The sequence below is a fragment of the Solanum pennellii genome, chromosome 1 (assembly GCF_001406875.1).
Source record: "Solanum pennellii chromosome 1, SPENNV200".
In the NCBI taxonomy this organism is placed as follows: domain Eukaryota; kingdom Viridiplantae; phylum Streptophyta; class Magnoliopsida; order Solanales; family Solanaceae; genus Solanum; species Solanum pennellii.
Genome location: NC_028637.1, coordinates 33,439,293 through 33,457,808, shown reverse-complemented (window position 1 = coordinate 33,457,808; position 18,516 = coordinate 33,439,293).

Below are 18,516 nucleotides of genomic sequence, written 5' to 3'. Positions count from 1 at the left end.
ACTAAAGTAAACTGCTTCAATAAACATTGTGCGAAAGTTAAATCATTTAATAATCTGAAATGATGGGGAATACCCATATACTAAATATGAATATAAAAAAACTGAGATTTTTAATACAAATGAAAAGTCAAACTCTAAAGTTAAAACTATGACTGAAATAAAACCTGTACAGACTAGAAATAATGACATGCCCCAACTAGATCTAGCAAAACTAAAATTAAAGCTATAAGTAAGAAAATTAATCATTTCACTAGTCCTTGAAGTACAAGGACTCAGCACTGATGTTGTAGAACTGAAGATAAGGAACCGATCTATGCATGATTTGACTGCTGAGTACAGAACCTATATCGCGAGAAGATGTAGCGCCCAGTATGTGTCAATAGTTGTAAGGTAGAAATCATGCACAATAGAATAAAGTTGAAAAATAACATGATTGAAAAGAAACAAAACAATGATGTATATGATCATGATCGGATACTGAAGATACTGAACACGGATAAACTGAATGCAATGACCAAGTCTATAACATGCTGAGACAGAGTACTAAACTATATTGATAACATGGTCGATGCAATAAAATATTACTAAATTGTAAGGGAGATACTAATAACTACATCAAATAATATGAGCTAAATATGGAGTTCGATGTATATGCCCCATCGAGAGGACCCAGTATACCTTTTTATAGGTTTAGATGCATGCCGGTGTGATCATTAAAATGATGCCCATAGAGGGGACTTATAATCTACAGGGAACATAGTTTTGGCACTTAAGGGTGATTGACCCTAGTCCACTCGGTATTAAGGTTCTCCCATATGATTATGTAATTAACATTCTATAACAGAATTGATGTAATACTAGATAGCTCAATAAATGGTATGTAAATGGATAATGAAACATGAAAATACTGATATTGGACATTCCAAAACAGAGGCAATCCTGTATATATCTGAAATATCGGACCTATAATGTGTAATTCGTGAACTAAAAGAACTACATAGCTAGGTTTTTGAATTTAAGAAAGAATCTACACCAAGAGAAACTAAATTCATGATAAACTAACTTGGATCATTCAAGGGCCCTTGGTTGGTCCTTGCGGATTCATACCCGGAAGTTTCGATCATGAAACAACTTAAACACATATTAGCCACCCTTTCACCATTTTCATAAATTTACGACTCCTAAAAGCTAGTCAAATAGGCTAAGATATGCTATTACCCCTTTGAATCAACTTTCGGACGTCATGGACGTTCTTGGACGTTTGGTTCTTAAACTTCCTAATGACCTATAGTCATTCAAATAGGTCTTAAAACAGTGTTTAGACCCCATGATACCTATGTTATACTCTAAGACGCCTTGTATTTTCAAAGTGTTACACTAGTCATTTCTCAAACATACACCTCAGATCCGGTTACCATTAGCTAAGAGTCACAGATTGTGGCATTCTGAAAACACCCTTCAAAACTCGGTATAGTTAATATGAATTCGTAGTTTTGTCATTTGGAGTAACCAATGATCCAACAACTTTCATGGATTTGATAAACAGAGCATTCAAACAATACTTGGACTTGTTCTTTGTAGTCTTTATTGATAATATTCTCATTTACTCAAGGAATGAGGAAGAAAATGTAAGTCATTTGAGAGTTGTTCTACAGAGTCTCTAAGATCGCCAACTATTCGCTAATTTTACCAAATGTGAGTTGTGGTTTCAATCTATTGTTTTTCGTGCACACATTTTATCTAGTGAGGGGATTTGATTGGATTTGTAGAAGTTAGAAGCAGTGAAACAATGGCCCGGACCTACCTCTACTATAGATATCAGTAGTTTCTTAGGTCTTGTGGGTTATAACAGAAGGTTTGTGGAAGGATTTTCATCCATAGACTTACCATTGACTAGGTTGACTCTAAAGATGGTCAAGTTTCAATTGTCAGATGATTGTGAGAAAAGCTTTGCAAAATTAAAAACTAGATTGACTACAAATCCTGCCTTGACTCTACCAAAGGGTTCAGATGGTTATGTGATCTATAGCGGTGCATCTAGAGGTGGACTAGATTTTGTGTTGAAGTAGGGAGATAAGGTTATAGCTTATGCTTCTAGACATCTTAAGGTGCATGAGAAGAACTATTCAACTCATGTCCTCGAAAATACAGCAGTGGTGTTTGCACTCCAGATTTGTAGACACTACTTTTATGGTGTTCATGTGGATGTGTTCATTGACCATAAGATCCTTCAATATGTGTTCACTTAGAAAGAGTTGAACCTTTGGAAGAACAGATTGCGTGAGTTCACTAAGGATTATGATATGAGTGTGCATGACCATCCTTGTAAGGAAAATGTAGTAGCATATGCTCTAGCAGATTATCTATGGGTGGTGTAGCTCATGTTGAGGAAGAAAGGAAGGAACTAGTGAAGGATGTTCATAGACTTGATCTCTTGAGAGTTTGCCTTATGAGCATATTAGATAGTGGTGTAACAGTGCATATTGGAGAAGAATCATCTTGGTAGTGGAGGTTAAGGAAAATCAAGACAGTGACCCAATCTTACTTTAACTTAAGGGTGTAATCCACAATAAGAGAATGGAAGTTTTATCTCAACGGTGAGATGGTGTACTTCGCTATCAGGGTAGATTGTCTGTTCCTGATGTGGGTGAATTGAGATAGAATATTCTTCCAGAAGCACATAACTCTAGATATTCTATTAATCCAAGTGCCACTATGATGTACCGAAATCTGCGAGAAGTCTATTGGTGGAATGACATGAAGAGGTATATAGAAGATTTTGTGAGTAAGTGCCCCAATTGTCAGCAAATCAAGGTAGAACATCAGAACTCAAGGGTATGACTAAAGAGATCGACATTCCAACTTTAGAAGTGGGAAGTGATCAATATGTATTTCATCACAGCATTACCTTGTATTCGGAGACAACATGACTCCATTTGGTTGATAGTTGACATGATGACTAACTCTTCTCACTTTTTGGCGATCAAGACTACGAATTTTGCAGAGAACTATGCCATGTTTTGCATTAATGAAATTGTGAGGTTTGTTAGGACACTCAAAATGAAATAGGATAAACTAGAGCCTCACATGTGTTATATGAGTTAACAACTTGTTTATAAGGTGGAACAACTTTTAATGGTTTTTTGAAGAGGTTTGAGGTCAAACGTCAAAGGACGACCAAGACGTCTGGAAACTAGTCTTTTAAGTTCTAGTGTGCTTTTTTATGTTTGCCTTGTTTTGAAATGTTTTTTGGAGTCTAAAATGATAGGAGGGGACCCTAGAATCTCTATGGTCATTTTTAGGGTCAAAATATCCGGGTGCGACTCCCCAAGGAGCACCCTAGGGGTCCTTGAGGAGTACCCAAATGTTTTCCAAGAGGCTGCCAAAAAAGTCTCATGGATGAACTCATTTGACGCCCCTTAGACCCATTTACGTCTCATCAAAAGGGGGCGTGACTCCACACTTAGTTGTCGGAGCTTAGATTTAAAATGAGGGATTATATGACCAAAATGACAGAGCAACAAGATGGCTCGTCAACCTGCTGATGCCCCGTCAATCGATGACACATAAATTGCTAAATTCACCACACGTTCTAATTAAAGGGTGGACAGTTATTTTACCTATTTTAGGGTATTCTAAGTTAGTTAAAACATTGAAATCCCAAATTAGAATTCATTCTTCAAATTAATTCCTTTCCCTGTCACATAAGATTCTCTCTTGAGGTCCATTGGAGACAAGCTCAAGATCAAGCTAGGGGATGGATTTCCAACTGATTCTTCGCCAAATTTCGGGAATTTTTTCTATTAAGGTATGGTAACCCTTGATCCTTGGATAAACTTTCATATAAAGAGTTCTATCAAAGATTTTCTAATGTGTTTCTAAGATCAAATTTCCTAATTTCCAATCTAAACACAGGTTCATTATCAAATGGTTTTCAAAGTCACTGTAATGATAAATTGATGTTTATTAAATTTTTAAGGTGATTTTCAATGTTATTCCTTGAAGAATCCATGATCTCCCTAATATCTCAATTTAGCCAATAAAATGGGTTTTTTAATCTTGATTAGATGTTAATTGAATTATGCTTAGATTTTGATGTATTATTCAATGCTATTGCTATATATATCAATTTATTATGAATTGTTGAGGACTTATCTATGATGAGCATGGCTTGGATATTTGATAAGTTCACCTAACTTCCAATCTATAGTATTGGAATTGCTTGGTCGACTTATGGTGGCAGTGTTTACTTCTTGTCTATCTATACATGTTGTGATCATGGCCTTAAGAGTAGTAGATATAAAGTTCATTGATATTATGATGATCATGAATATAAATGTTATATATGTAGTTCTCAATGCTAGTATCATGATTTAGGTGTATTGATAATGTGAAGTATAATGTGAATGATGGTGTTAGGGTAAGGTATGGTCTACATGGTTGATTGTGATAAGTACTATTGTAGAATGACCACTGATATGCTCAAATTACACCTCCCTGAATAAGTATAATTGGTCGTATAAAGTAAAGAACCCAACTATTAGGTTGGGTTTGATCCCATGAGGAAAATGATTTAAACTTAACTTCAATGTACGATTACTTATATTTAGTCAAGTCCTTTCCGAAGACAAGTAATTAAAACGGGGGGCTGTTAAGCAGAACTCTTCTGTTATCTCTAAATAAAACAATTAACATCAGTAAATCTTTAGTGTTTATCATGTTGTGAGAGAAACAAGGGTGTAAGTGTTCCCTATAGGTTCATAACGCCATATTCCTAGCTATAATAATTCTTTCCTACTGTTTTGCATGTAAAGTGATAAGTTAGGTATCTCTAAGTCCTTGATCCGGAACTTAGATAATTTCATCCAGTACCTTGGTCCGGCTACGTGTGTCTAAGCTACTAACCCGTACCTTTACTTCATATAAAGTATCATATTCGACGTATGACTTAGTTTATACTTTACACCAATCGAAACATTAAATTTGTGTTGACAATACTTTTCCTATTAACTACCTTCTTGTTCCCGCTAGTATCAATAAGGCGAGTTCTAACACGTGCACTCGTTAAAAAGACTTCAAAGCGAAATAATTATCAATGCATGCAATAACCTATTTGAGAATTGTTATTAAGCTAGGTTTACTTTGTTAATCACCCATGGTTCCCACAACCCTAGTTGTGGATTTAGTTTCCCTTGCATAGAAGAACACAATTTATAGTGGACAAACAATAAAGCATGAACTTACTTAGACAAATTCGAAGAAAATCCAGAAATTCAACTTGAAATAACAAGAAATCACTTAAAACCAAATCCGGAAATTTGAATTAATGCCAAAGTTGCAAAAACCCAATCTCAAAGACAAACTAAGAATAGTAGTAATAGAATCAAACCCGAAAAATGAGGTTTTACACCCTATTTGTAGAAAATATTGTCCTAAATTAAAAGGAATTAAAATAAGGAAAGTTTTCCCAAAAAACGTGGCAGTAATCGATGACCCCCACAAAAACGACGGACCGTCGACTGATTCCGTCAGTCCAGACTTGGCATCTTTTTTTTCTCCTTCAGCTGGCATCTTCTCTGAAATAATTGACGGACCAACAAGACGGTCCGTCGCTGCGTCTACGGTCCGTCGATGCATTACTTCGTTCCATACTTAAACTTTCTTCAACTTTAGATATTGGAATATTTTTTATCCAATCGATGATTCAACAAAATGGTTCGTCGATCAATCAAAAAACTGTCAATTCTCTCGTAGCCTCACACTAGGTCATATTTCCCCGAGTTTCTCCAGATGCCTGAACTTTCAGTCGACGGTCACCATCTATGGTCCGTCAATGGCCTTCGCGGGTCACCTCTGCACTAAATCTCAGCTACCTTCGGCGTTTTGGTTTTGGACACCTTTCTTGCAAAACAAATATAAAAAAACACATTAAAACTTCTACAAAAAGGCTCTAGACATACACCAATCTTAAGGAAAAAGCATTGAGAGTACCGTAAATCCACGATACGTCAACACCCTCAACTTATATATTTGTTGTTTGTGCTCAAGCGACACACTATGACTTAACACAACACTTTGTATAAAAGTATCCTCTTTTAAGCTTTCACATTAACATGGCTATCAATCCCAACTTTTTCGTTGCTTTAGTGCATGCTTCTCTTCTAAGGTTTTATAAGCTAACTCATGTGGATCAGACCATGACATAAACTCACCATGCATCAACACCTCTACTCTTTTGACTCTCGCCAAGATACCACCTTTCTGATATTGCAACTAATGCCCTCACATTAAAAGAAATATTCCTTTTTCGCACAGCAATTTTAACTTTGTGTACAAGGATCATTATTCAAGACTCAAGCTCAAAACAAATTCACACCTAGTTAGTACTTGTCTCCATAGGCTTGCCCTTATTTGCACTGCTTAAGTTCACCATATTAGACTCTTAGGATCACAATAGGACTTTCTTGGCTTATAACGCGGGCTCAGGGTCAGGTATGGTACATATGGGTACATTTTAATGACTTTTTTCCCTCCTTGACATTTTGGCTAAGCATCCTACCTCTTTCCTTATCTAGCACGCCCTACTTTTATTTTCTTTTCATCTTTGCCTTGCTTTCTCCTTTGTTCTTTATGGAAGTGACTCTTACTTTTTTTCTTTTCTCTTTTTTTATTTAATTGATAACTTTTAGTGAGTCACTTCTCTTGTTCACTTTCGCTTTTCTTTTCCACATTACTCTTTTCATACCCACATTTTGGGTCATCACTCATAATAGACACCCTCAACTTATGGCTTTGCCCTGAGTCGAGGTACACATTACCCAAGGTTGGGTCAGGGTTAAGACAAGGTCAGTTTCTACATTAGCCACCCTCAGCTTATGCTTTTGGCCTAAGTTGAGGTGAACATGTCCAAGGAGGGACCAGGGCCAACACATTTTACCCAGAGAAGGTGAGTTGGTGCATAAAAGAAAGGTCTAATATAGGCTCACCACATTCGGATGAAAAAGGGATAAAAATTTCATTTGGTTCACTTTACTTTAGGCTAGATGTTTGATAATTTGAACAAGGGTCTATGATCCTTTCTTAGTTATCTAACACAAATTCCTTTTGCAGGACTAACCAGGCAAGTTCTAGCTAAGTACCAACAGTGGAACAATCAAACTTCCACACACGCTCTTATACCTCGCTACCCTATCAGATTGTCGAATACCTAGTTTGAGTGTTAGATTGAGGGTCATGGAGTGGGTGCATCTCTATGTCATTATTAGACCTAACAAATTCAATTACTTTATACCTTTTCATGCAAGAATTTTCTTAGTACGGGATATCATTTATGCTTAGCCATCATGCTTCATATTTCACTTTCATACTTTGTACAAGTTACGACATGCCGGTTCAATAGGAAATTAATGAGTCTCTTGGAGAAAAAAAACACATGCAAGAAAATCCCTAAGAAAGGATCGTGACTTGGGCTACTCAGAGTTCACTCTAACACTCACTTTCCATTTACCGCACCCCCAACAAAAAGCATGCAATTGTACTCAATGCATAAGAAGTATAAAGACAAGATAGTAGGTGAAGCAAACCTGAGGCGCATAGCGCCGATGATCAAAAAGCAAGAGGGTCCGGTTTCTCGAAACCCATAACCTCAGTAGTAGGGTCACCCTGAGTGGTGTCCACAAAAATCACTGCACCCTCAGTACTGCTCCTCTCAACAGCCTTTGGTTTGGAACTAAATGCCTCAGCAGCCAACTCTCGAGCCCTCATCTGATGGGTCTCCTCATCAATCAACGAGGCTCTTCTCGAAGCCTCAAGGTCCGTTCGCTCCTTCTTCCTTGCATGGGCATTCTCTCCCTCGTTGGTGCAGCTGGAACGGTGCCTCTTGGCATGCTCTCGTAGCTTAGGCAGCGGTGCAGTTGGGCTAGTGAATAGTGAAGCAAGCACTGTGTCCTTCGCTAGCTCAATGGGTGCAGTATCAGGCTCATGTCCCCTCATCTCCAGGATACTGTCAACATCCGCCCACAAATTTGCCACACCTTCCTGAAGAGTAGTCAAGTCAATGGTGGGGGATGGGCATGCAACAACCCGCAGTTCAAAAGCATCAAGGCACTAGTGAACTGCCTGAATCTTCCGTTCCGTCTTCTGGGCCACACTCTTGTTAATCTAGATCTCATCCTCAGCAATGTATTTCTACATCTAAGGCTGGATATGATGTATAAAGGTGGCCATCTGGGCCTCTAACTTATGGACACTAGCTATCAGGACCAGTGCTACAGACGGTGGAGTAGATCGGGAGGAACTGGGTGCTCTACTAGTGCAATGGGAGGACTCAGCAGGGTGGTCTCAATAGGCTCTGAAGTGGCAGGAGCAGCCCCTTGGGCTAACTCTACCGTATCCGCTAAATTCTCACTCAGCGGCTGCAACTCAACTCTAGGCCCTCTCTATGGTGCCGCCACATTGGCCTTATCCCTGATGAGACATATATCCACAGACCCGACCAGAGTACGGAGGGCATCGCGGTGCCAAATGAGCTCTCTAGCATCCTGCATAAGTGGAAGATCATACACGCGAAAGGGTAAGTAGTAGAGGTCTTAAAAGCCATCTCATGTATCACTGCGGTCAATAACTTTGCAAAGCCAATTTCGGACCCGGCCATAAAGGCTGCTACTAATACTGCTCGATCCCATGTCAGAATGTTGTCTGGTGCCGTCGGAGATAGGCGGTGGCAAACTAACAACCATAAGAACTTGGCTGTAAAGGTGAGGTTGGCCTTTTTGATAAGGCCTCTAGGGTCTAACACCCAGTCTGCTTCCTCACCGTTGATGGAAAACTGCTGCGCAAGCCACCTCTTGGTGTCCTCTCTATGATGTCTGGACCGCTGAAACTAGCCACTCTTGATGAAAATCTCCCTCCTGTAATCAAACTCTGGAGTAAGGGGATCCCTCGTAGCACCAGTGGGCACACCGTAGAGGAAGTGGTGGATGGAAGTAGGAGAAATGTCCACCTGGCAAACTTAAACTAAAACCTGTGTGAGTGGGTCCTGTTTGGTAGGTCTCGCCCGCCTGTCCAAAAAACCTCTAAGAGTCGCTACATATGATGTGTAAAACTGTCAAACAATCTCCTCATTTTACGACCCCAGACTCCTAGCCATCCACTCGAGCCAATGGCAGGTAAACAAGCTATGCATATCAGGGACTGTGTGAAGGCTCCCTGTAAGAACTCTCCGCTTGATTGTCACCAACCGAGTCATCACCCCCTTTTCATTCAGCAGCTTAGCATCCCTATAGACCTGATACTGACCATCTACTTACCACCAATTTGGCTCATCAGGAACTGGTGCAGGGACATCATCATGGGATGCTGGAGCAGACTCAAAACTGTGAGCCTCATCAGACGACGCTTGGTGGGCAGGCACCTATGTGTGAGTGGCTCTAAGTGATCCGGAACCATAGGTAGTGGCCTCATTCGACCCAGTAGAGTGGGCCGACTCTGAACCTGATGCCACTTCGGAGCCAGACGCTCCTTCAAAACCCGAGGCAGACCCAAACGGTGTGCCGGTCAGTGTACGCTCTTCATCAGACTTACAGGCAGTGACTTATCCGGAATCCACCATCTTAGGGGTGCCCCGAGTGGCTCTCTCAGCTGATGTAGGGGTCTGGGTGCCTGAGGGCACGTATTAAGGATCTAGCTCATCGTCGAAAGTGCCAATCATCCGACGGGATGGTGCCAAAAACTTAGACCTGCCCCTTGAATAAAAGATATTCGTTTTGGGAGCCATATGTACCTATAACACAGTTGTTAGTCTATTAGCAATCATACTACATACAAAAAACAAATAAACCATAAAAAAATAAACACAAATCACATTCCAGTTTAGACTGAAGTACTGATTGACGGGCACTATCGACAGCTCGTCGATGAATCGACGGTCCGTCGATAGTGTCCGTCATTGGACACTTAGAAAATTTTTAGATTCATCATTCGACATACCTCTCAGTTGAAAACGACAGACGTGCAGAATAGCCTGTTGATCAATCGACGGACCGTAGTCTACTTCCGTCGTCTAACACTTAGAATAATTCTTAAACTCTCACAATCAATTGGAAACGATGGACATGAAGAATGGCCCGTTCATCAATCGACAGACCGTAGCCCACTTCCTTCATCTCAGAGTTCATCAATTTTAAGGTTGAAGAATCAATGGACCCCATCGATGGCCCGTCAATCAACCGACAGTCCATCGACGGGGTCTCGTGTTGTTTGTTAGAGATAAATTGCAGACCTTGTTTGTAGTAGAACATTTAGACACCTTTTAGACACTCATAAGTTTACCCAACACATATCAACAACTACAAGACCAATTCTTCATCCTTAGGATTTTGATTTCGCAAGGTTCAAACTTGGATTCTACAATACTACCAAACCTTAAATCGGAAAGTCAAAAATCATATTTTAAATAGATTACACCACTACCCAATTACTTTCCATCATTCAAAGGGACATATTACCTATTTTTTAACAAGCACAAACATACATATTTGTCCCTAAGTCAAGACCCACAATCCAATTTTGTTTCCAACAACAAATGAACGAGAATTCATTAAGCAAAGGGAATCAAAATACCTGAAAATCGTAGTGGAGTGACTGGGTGAATGATCTTTTCAATAACCTATATGCCCGCCTTTGAAAAACGACCGGAGAAAGCAAGATAAAGAAATTGAATTTGGGAAGGAGAGGATTTTGGGAGTTTGGAAATTTTTGGAGGTTTGGAGATTTTGATGAAAATGGAAGAGGGAGTTATGGTGATATGATGGGAAAGGAAGGAAACAAGGGGAGGGAAACGGTTGGAAAAGGATTTGAAAAGGTTTTGGAGGTTATTTGAACAGTTTTTTTCCTTTTAATATAACTTGCCAGGTCGGATTGGGTCAATGGTTCTTTGGATTGACGACACCCCACCGACGGTCCGTAAGTCAGACGACGGATCGTCGATTGGACCGTCAATTGCATAAAAACATAAACAAAAATTACTTGAAATACCTGAGATCTACGGACACCATCGACGGTCCGTCTATGCAACGACGACCCATTGGCGGGGTCCGTAGATATGTGCACCTGACCATTCTTTGCAGAATTCTTGGTTGTGGTCCCTGCACATTGAACACCCATTAAGATATTCTTAGTGTTTTTTTGGACACTTTTGATACATGGACTCTAAACTAATCTCTAGCCAACACGTAAAAAAATAACCTTAGAAGATGAGTAAAACAAAATGAAATTAGAGAATGCGACTATTCCTACAAAGAAAAGAAAATCCTATTGTTGGCTAGAGGATACACCTTCTGTTTCCTCCCAAGAAACGCTTCTTGTAACGTCGTGGCATGACGCACGATTCTTGATTACTCAGACTGCATCAAGCTCATATGACTCAACAACCTCATGGACACCCTCCGCATGCCCTAGGTAGATCTTAATTCTTTGCCCGTTAACAATGAACTTCACACCCTTGTTCTCCAATTCAACCGCTTCATGTGGAAACACTTTAGTAATAAGGAATGATCCCCTCCACTTGGACTTCAGTTTGCCCAAAAACAAGCGTAGCCTAGAGTTAAATAGAAGCACCAAGTCCCCAACCGCATACTCTCACCTTTTCAATCTTTTGGTCATGGTACTTCTTCGTCTTCTCATTAGAGATGGCTTAACTTTCATAAGCTTATAAGCGAAACTCATAAAGATCATTCAACCCATTAAGTCTCTGATCCATTGCTTCATTCCAATCCATCTTCAGTTTCTTCATTGCCCACACAGCTTTGTGCTCTAAATCAACTAGCAAGTGACAAACTTTCCTATATACAAGTTGGTATGGAGAATGTAACACTTCGAAAAATCCAAGACGTGTTCTAGAGACTAACATAAGTTTCATAATGTGTAGACACTGTTTCAAGGTATATTTTAATAAATATAAGTTATTTAGGAAGCCTAGGAACCAAAACGTCCAGGAACGTCTGGAAATTAGTTCAAAGCGGTACTAGTGTGCCTTAGCCTATTTGACTAGCTTTTAGGAGTCAAAAAATGATGAAAATTGGTGAAAGGGTGTCTAGCATGTGTTTAAGTAGATTCTTTGTTGAAACGCCTGGGTACGACTCCCAATGGACCAACCAAGGTCCCTTGAAGGAGACCCTTGCAAGTGGAGTCAAACACTGCCAGGGCAGTGTGCATCCACGAAAGGGCATCGACGAGGCGTGGGTTGATCGAAGGGGTGTCAATGACAACCATCGACCAAAACTTAGCCAAATTTTTGAAGGCCCTCACCTTCACAATTTCTAACCAAATCGACGAGTGTGCAGCACGGAGGAGGGACCAGTCCTCGACTCACAGATGTTTTTAATTAAGGGGTTTTTTAGTTAGTTAGGGATTAAGGGAATACTAATTAGGTTATTAACCTCTCATATAAAGACCCCCATCCCATTAGTCTAATTACAACTCTAAAAACAAAACTCTCTTTCTTCTCTCTTCTTTTTTTATCTATTGGAAGACATCATTGAAGACTAAGATAGGGGGAGTTTTGGGGGGCTGTAAAGGGACGATTTCACCATTAATTCTCCATCAAACATTGATGTATGGGATTTTATTCACCTTTGAGATGTCTTTCCTCAAAGGTTTCCTTCAAAGTATTTTCAAAAGTTGAGTTTTCATGTGGGTCTTTCTTAATCTCAAAAATTATGTTACAAATTAGTTTGTTTATGTTTTCTATTGGATAATATGAATTTATTAACATATATTATAACTTAATTAAGATATATGTGATGGTTTGGTCTAGTTTGGGGAAGATGACCCTTAACGCTTAACCCTAGGTTTGATCTTGATATGAATTAGGTTGTATTTGGTTCAATTAACATGGTTATTGGTTTAATTGCTACTATATAATGTTGTTACCCTAATCATGAAAAACTTATGGTGATTGGTAGTCTTTCATGCTAGTTCTTGAGAAGATGATCTAGGTTAGGAAGTATGTTGTGAATTAACCTAATTATCTTGTCTTAAGCTATGATCTAGTATTGAATTGTGACGTAGTGATTCTTATAGCCTTATTACCATGTTGATTATTGACTTATTGTGATGTATACCCAAATTGGGTTGAATTGAGGGTTTATGGTAAGACCTTGATGATGAACTATGAAGGAGACTTGGTAAGTCTTATGATCTCTATCCTTTACTTCAAGTTGTGGTTAATTGTGATTAAGTCACGATGTTGTATTAGAGTATGCCTTGTGTTAGGATTGATAGGGTGGTATGATGATGAATTGACATGTTGATTATGATTGTGAGGTGTTGTCTTAAGATGTAAATGTTATAAGGAGGGGAAATGATTTACCAATGTACCTTATCATGATATAAAGATGTTAATATGCTAACCTCACCTATATGAACTGTAATGAAAGTATTTATACTCGTGCAATTCTTATTGATCTATTTATGATGATTATTATACAAGGGTAGACCTATGACCTAATCTAATCTATGATTGATAATAAAGGCTTAAAGACATTTCAAAAAGGGACTCGAGCTTAGCACCGAGTGAACTAGAGTGAGGAGTGTCCCTTCCCACATAGGGAAAGTAGGATCACTAAAGTACTCTTGAGATTGGAGACTACAATACATGTAGCATAAAGAGGGTTCCAACTATATCTCCTAGTTCTTAAACTATGTTTCCCCCATAGGAATACTAGCTAGTGGATCCACGTAGTTTCTATGTTTCATGTTTTGGTACTACCTTGGCAAGTAGTCCACCTTCCTTCGATATAGGGTTTTATGACACCGTATTCCGCACTAGCTCATGTGGTCTATGTCTTTAGGGCAAGATGTTCCCAAAAGTTAAAATGAATTAAAGTATAGAACTCTAACTATGATAACCTAATGGGTCTTGCTTAGTCTAGGTAGGGGTATGGAACTCTACCTATGCATTGCACTAGTTATCCTGGAAGGGAGTCTTAGGAGGATGTTCTTACGTATGATTATGCTTATAGTAGTTCTATATGACATGTATATGATGAACTTGCACATTTTCGATACCATATGTTGATTAGTTCACTTATGAATAGTGTTGGTTTATATTGTTAAAGCAAGATGATATATACACCTAAATGCCATGTTATGTAAAGTAGGATGTTGGTCATGATTCTTGTTGGGTTACTTGATTGAGTAAGGTTATGAGGTTTTGCTTGGTCATTGCACTTGTTTACTTGATAGGGGTTAATGGGCAATTGTCTTGCTTTGGTTATATTGAAATATACTCTTATACATGCTTGTTGTTAAAATGACTTGATGATAGACTTACTTAGATATGTATTCAAATATATGATAAGCATGTTGACTTGACAAGTTTTGATGTTGTTTGTCTTATGATGTACATGCCTATGACTTAATGAACATGCATTATTGAATAGTATGGTCTTGTTGAATGTGCATAAAGGTTTTAAATGAAAAAATGCATACTTTATGAAATGTCCATTTGATTAGCATGATTTCAAAGTATGTGTGCATATGGTCTCATAGTTAGAACAAGTGAAGTACTAACCCCATCTCTTCCTTTTCCCCAACATTTTAGGTTATTGTCGTTGAGGTGTTTCAAAGACGACTTGAAGAAGGCTTGGATCTCTTATTCATCCAAGTAGGGTAGGTCCTCAATTTCCGCGGGTGATGCCACTATCTAGCTTATGGAGTTGCTTTTAGTTAAAGACTTCTTTGGTTCTTTGTTTCCATTTAGTGTGTAACATTGTATAGCCCACGTGAGGCATTTTTACTTGATGTATGGGTTATTCCCAAGTTCTTAGACTCTTATTAGATGGTTATGAGATGAAACGACTATTATGGCTATTATGTCTATGTTATACTTTATATACTGATGTGCAATAAAAGTAGAAGACTAAGTAATCTTCCTATACGAAAGGTCTATGTATATTGATATATATATATATATGTTATTTGTATGTAGAGGTCTATATAACCTCCAATTAGAAGTAATGAAAAGTTTTAAATTTTCTGCTAAATTTAACCTATGAATATAATTATGTAAACTAAGAGACTAGTCTTAGTCCTCGAAGAGGACGACGATGCCGGTTACTTCTAGCGGGAGGCTAGTCTTAGTCCTCGAAGAGGATGATGACGCCGGTTAAATCTACGGGGTAAACCAGGATGTGATAGAGACATACCAAGCCTCCTTGACAAATCTGTTCTATTAGCATTTATCTTTTTCGATAGTATTTGCTTGTTCTCTCGATTGGATACCTCAACTTGCCCACTAGTCTGTGGATGGTACGGAGTGGCCACATCATGCCGAACCCCATATTTCTCCAATATCCCTTTGAACAACCTATTGCAAAAGTGAGACCCTTTATCACTTATAATGGCCCGAGCTGTGTAAAATCTAGAGAAGATTCTCTTTTTCAAGAACGCAGTGACACTCTTCCCTTCATTGTTAGAAAGCGCTATGACTTTTATCCATTTTGACACGTAGTCCACCACCACAAGTATAATTTTCATCCCATGATAACTCACAAACAGGCCCATGAAATCAATGCCTCATACATCAAATAACTCAATCACTAGAATGGGATTTAAAGGGAGCTCTTCCCTCTTTGAAATTCCTCCATATCTTCGACACCTATCACATGACTTGGCGAACTCATGATCATCTTGATTAATGGTTGGACAATAGTACCCACACTACAAAATCTCATGGGCAGTCCAGACACCACTATGGTGCCTACCCACAGGCGAGGAGTGGCATGCCTCCAAAACACTTAACACCTCAACTTGCGGCACGCAACGACGAATAAGCCCATCAGCACAACTCTGATCGTATCAAGTAAAGAACCCAACTATTAAGTTGGGGTCGATCCCACGAGTAAAATGATTTAGACTTAACTTTAATGTACGATTACTTCTATTCAGTCAAGTCCTTTCCAAAGACAAAGAATTAAAAGGGGGTTTTTGTGAAACAAAAGTCTTTTGTTATCTCTAAGTAAAACAATTAACGGGATTAAATCTTTAGTGTTTATCAAGTTGTGAGAGTAACTAGGGTGTAAGTGTTCCCATAGGTTCATAACACCATATTCCTAGCTATAACAATTCTTCCCTAGTGTTTTGCATGCAAAGTGATAAGTTAGGTATCTCTAAGTCCTTGATCTGGCACTTAGAGAATTTCACCCCGTACCTTGGTCCGGCTACGAGTGTCTAAGCTACTAACCCTTATTTTTATTTCATATCAATCATCATATTCGATGTATGACTTAGTTATTACTTTACACCAATCGAAACTAGCCTCGATAGTATCCCACTAAATGTATGTTGATAATACTTTTCCTATTAACTACCGCTTTGGTCTGGAAAGTAGAAATAAGGAGAGTTCTAATGCATGCACTTGTTAAAAAGACTTCAAAACGAAAGATTTATCAATGCATGCAATAACCTATTTGAAAATTATTATTAAGCTAGATTTACTTTGTTAATCACCCATGCTTCCCACAACCATAGTTGTGGATTTAGTTACCCATGCATAGAAGAACACAATTCATAGTGGAAACAATAAAGCATAAACTTACTTAGACAAATTCGAAGAAAATCCAGAAATTCAACTTGAAACAACAAGAAATCACTTAAAACTAAATCCGAAAATTTGAACTAATGCCAAAGTTGCAAAAACCCAATCTTCAAAGACAAACTAAGAATAATAGTTATAGAATCCAACCCCAAAAATGAGGTTTTACACCCTATTTATAGAAAATATTGTCCTAAATTAGAAGGAATTAAAATAAGAAAGTTGTCCAAAAAATGCAGCTGTAATCGACGAACCCCACAGACGGTCTGTCGATGAAATGATGGACCGTCGACTGATTCCATCAATCCAGACATGTCATCTTTTTTTCTCCTTCATCTCGCATCTTCTGTGAATCAATCGACGGAGCAACAGCACGGTTCTTCAATGCGTCTACGATCCGTCGATGCCTTTCATAGTTCCATACTTAGAATTTCTCTAACTTCGAGTACTGGGACTATCTCTGATCCAATCGACGATTAAACAAGACGGTCAGTCGATCAATCGACGGACCGTCGATCAATCGACGGACCGTCGATCCTTCCATAGCCCAACACTTGGTCAGATTTCCTTGAGCTTCTCCAGATGCCTGAACTTTCAGTCGACGATCACCATCTACGGTCCGTCGATGGACTTCGTGGGTCCCCTCTGCACTAAATCTCAGTTGTCTTCTGCGTTTTTATTTTGGACACCTTTTCTAACAAAGATAAAAAAAACATATTAAAACTTCTACAAAAGGCTCTAGACACACACCAATCTTAAGGAAAAAGCATTGAAAGTACCGTAAATCCATTGTACATCAACCACTACCTATATGAATGTGTGATCTTATGCATGTTAACAGTTTTATATTTAATGTTGAATGTGCTCTTGTCTTCATCGGTGAGATATGGGTGTGTGGTCCATTATCCTAAATGCTCTTTATGTGAGTTATTCATGACTTGGGGATATTGTAATGTGTGGTGATACTTTGAAGGGAGGTTTCCTCAACAAAATTGTTGTTGTTATTATTTGATCATGATGACCTATATGAACAACACAGATCTCATGCATAACTATGAGTATATATGTTCATGGTGTCAATTGAAAGGATAATTGTCATATGCATCTTTATCTCTTATTATGCATGAAAGTATATGACTGAGAAGTATGAACATGTGTTTTATAAAGGTGTTTATGTGAAAGGATTTTCTGACATATGTATACACACACATGCATGTATGACTGAAGGAAGTTGATGATAATCTAGTGAATGAGAGTCTCTTGAATGGTTTCCTTAGTTGTTCTCTAAACTAGACTATGTTATGATTGCGTGGAAGGACATTCTCACATGATATTTGTTTTAATGAAAGGAAATTCTCATCATATAAAAAATGAACTATGTACATGTTATATAAGGGATTAATCCCCTAAGGCCTATCTTATTAACTAATGTTTAAGAAAGACTCGAAGATTCTTCAAAAAGGGAATTTAGCTTAGCACTGAATGAACTTGACAATGAGAGGCGTTCCTTCACAAAGGAAGGGAGATGTTCTCATCAGGTGGAAAATACATAACAAAATAGTATGAAGAGGATTTCTAGTCACAACCTCCCAATTCCATAACTTTGTGCCTCCATAGGAAACTTAGCAAGTGGATCCACCTAGTTGCTATTATCATTTATATGTCCTTCCTTGGCAAGTAGGTTGACCTCCTTTCGGTGTGAGAGGCTAACACAGGATTCCATGTTTACATGGTCTAATGTCGGTTATGGCAAAGTATCCCGAATGTAAAATAAACAATGGAAGTAAGAAGATGAGCACTAACTAGGACTACTTAAGAGATGTTTCTTAGTGTAGGTAAGAGAATAGAACTTTACCTATACATTGCACAAGTAGGTCTTGAAGGGAATTCTAGGGTGAGGTGTATATATATATATATATATA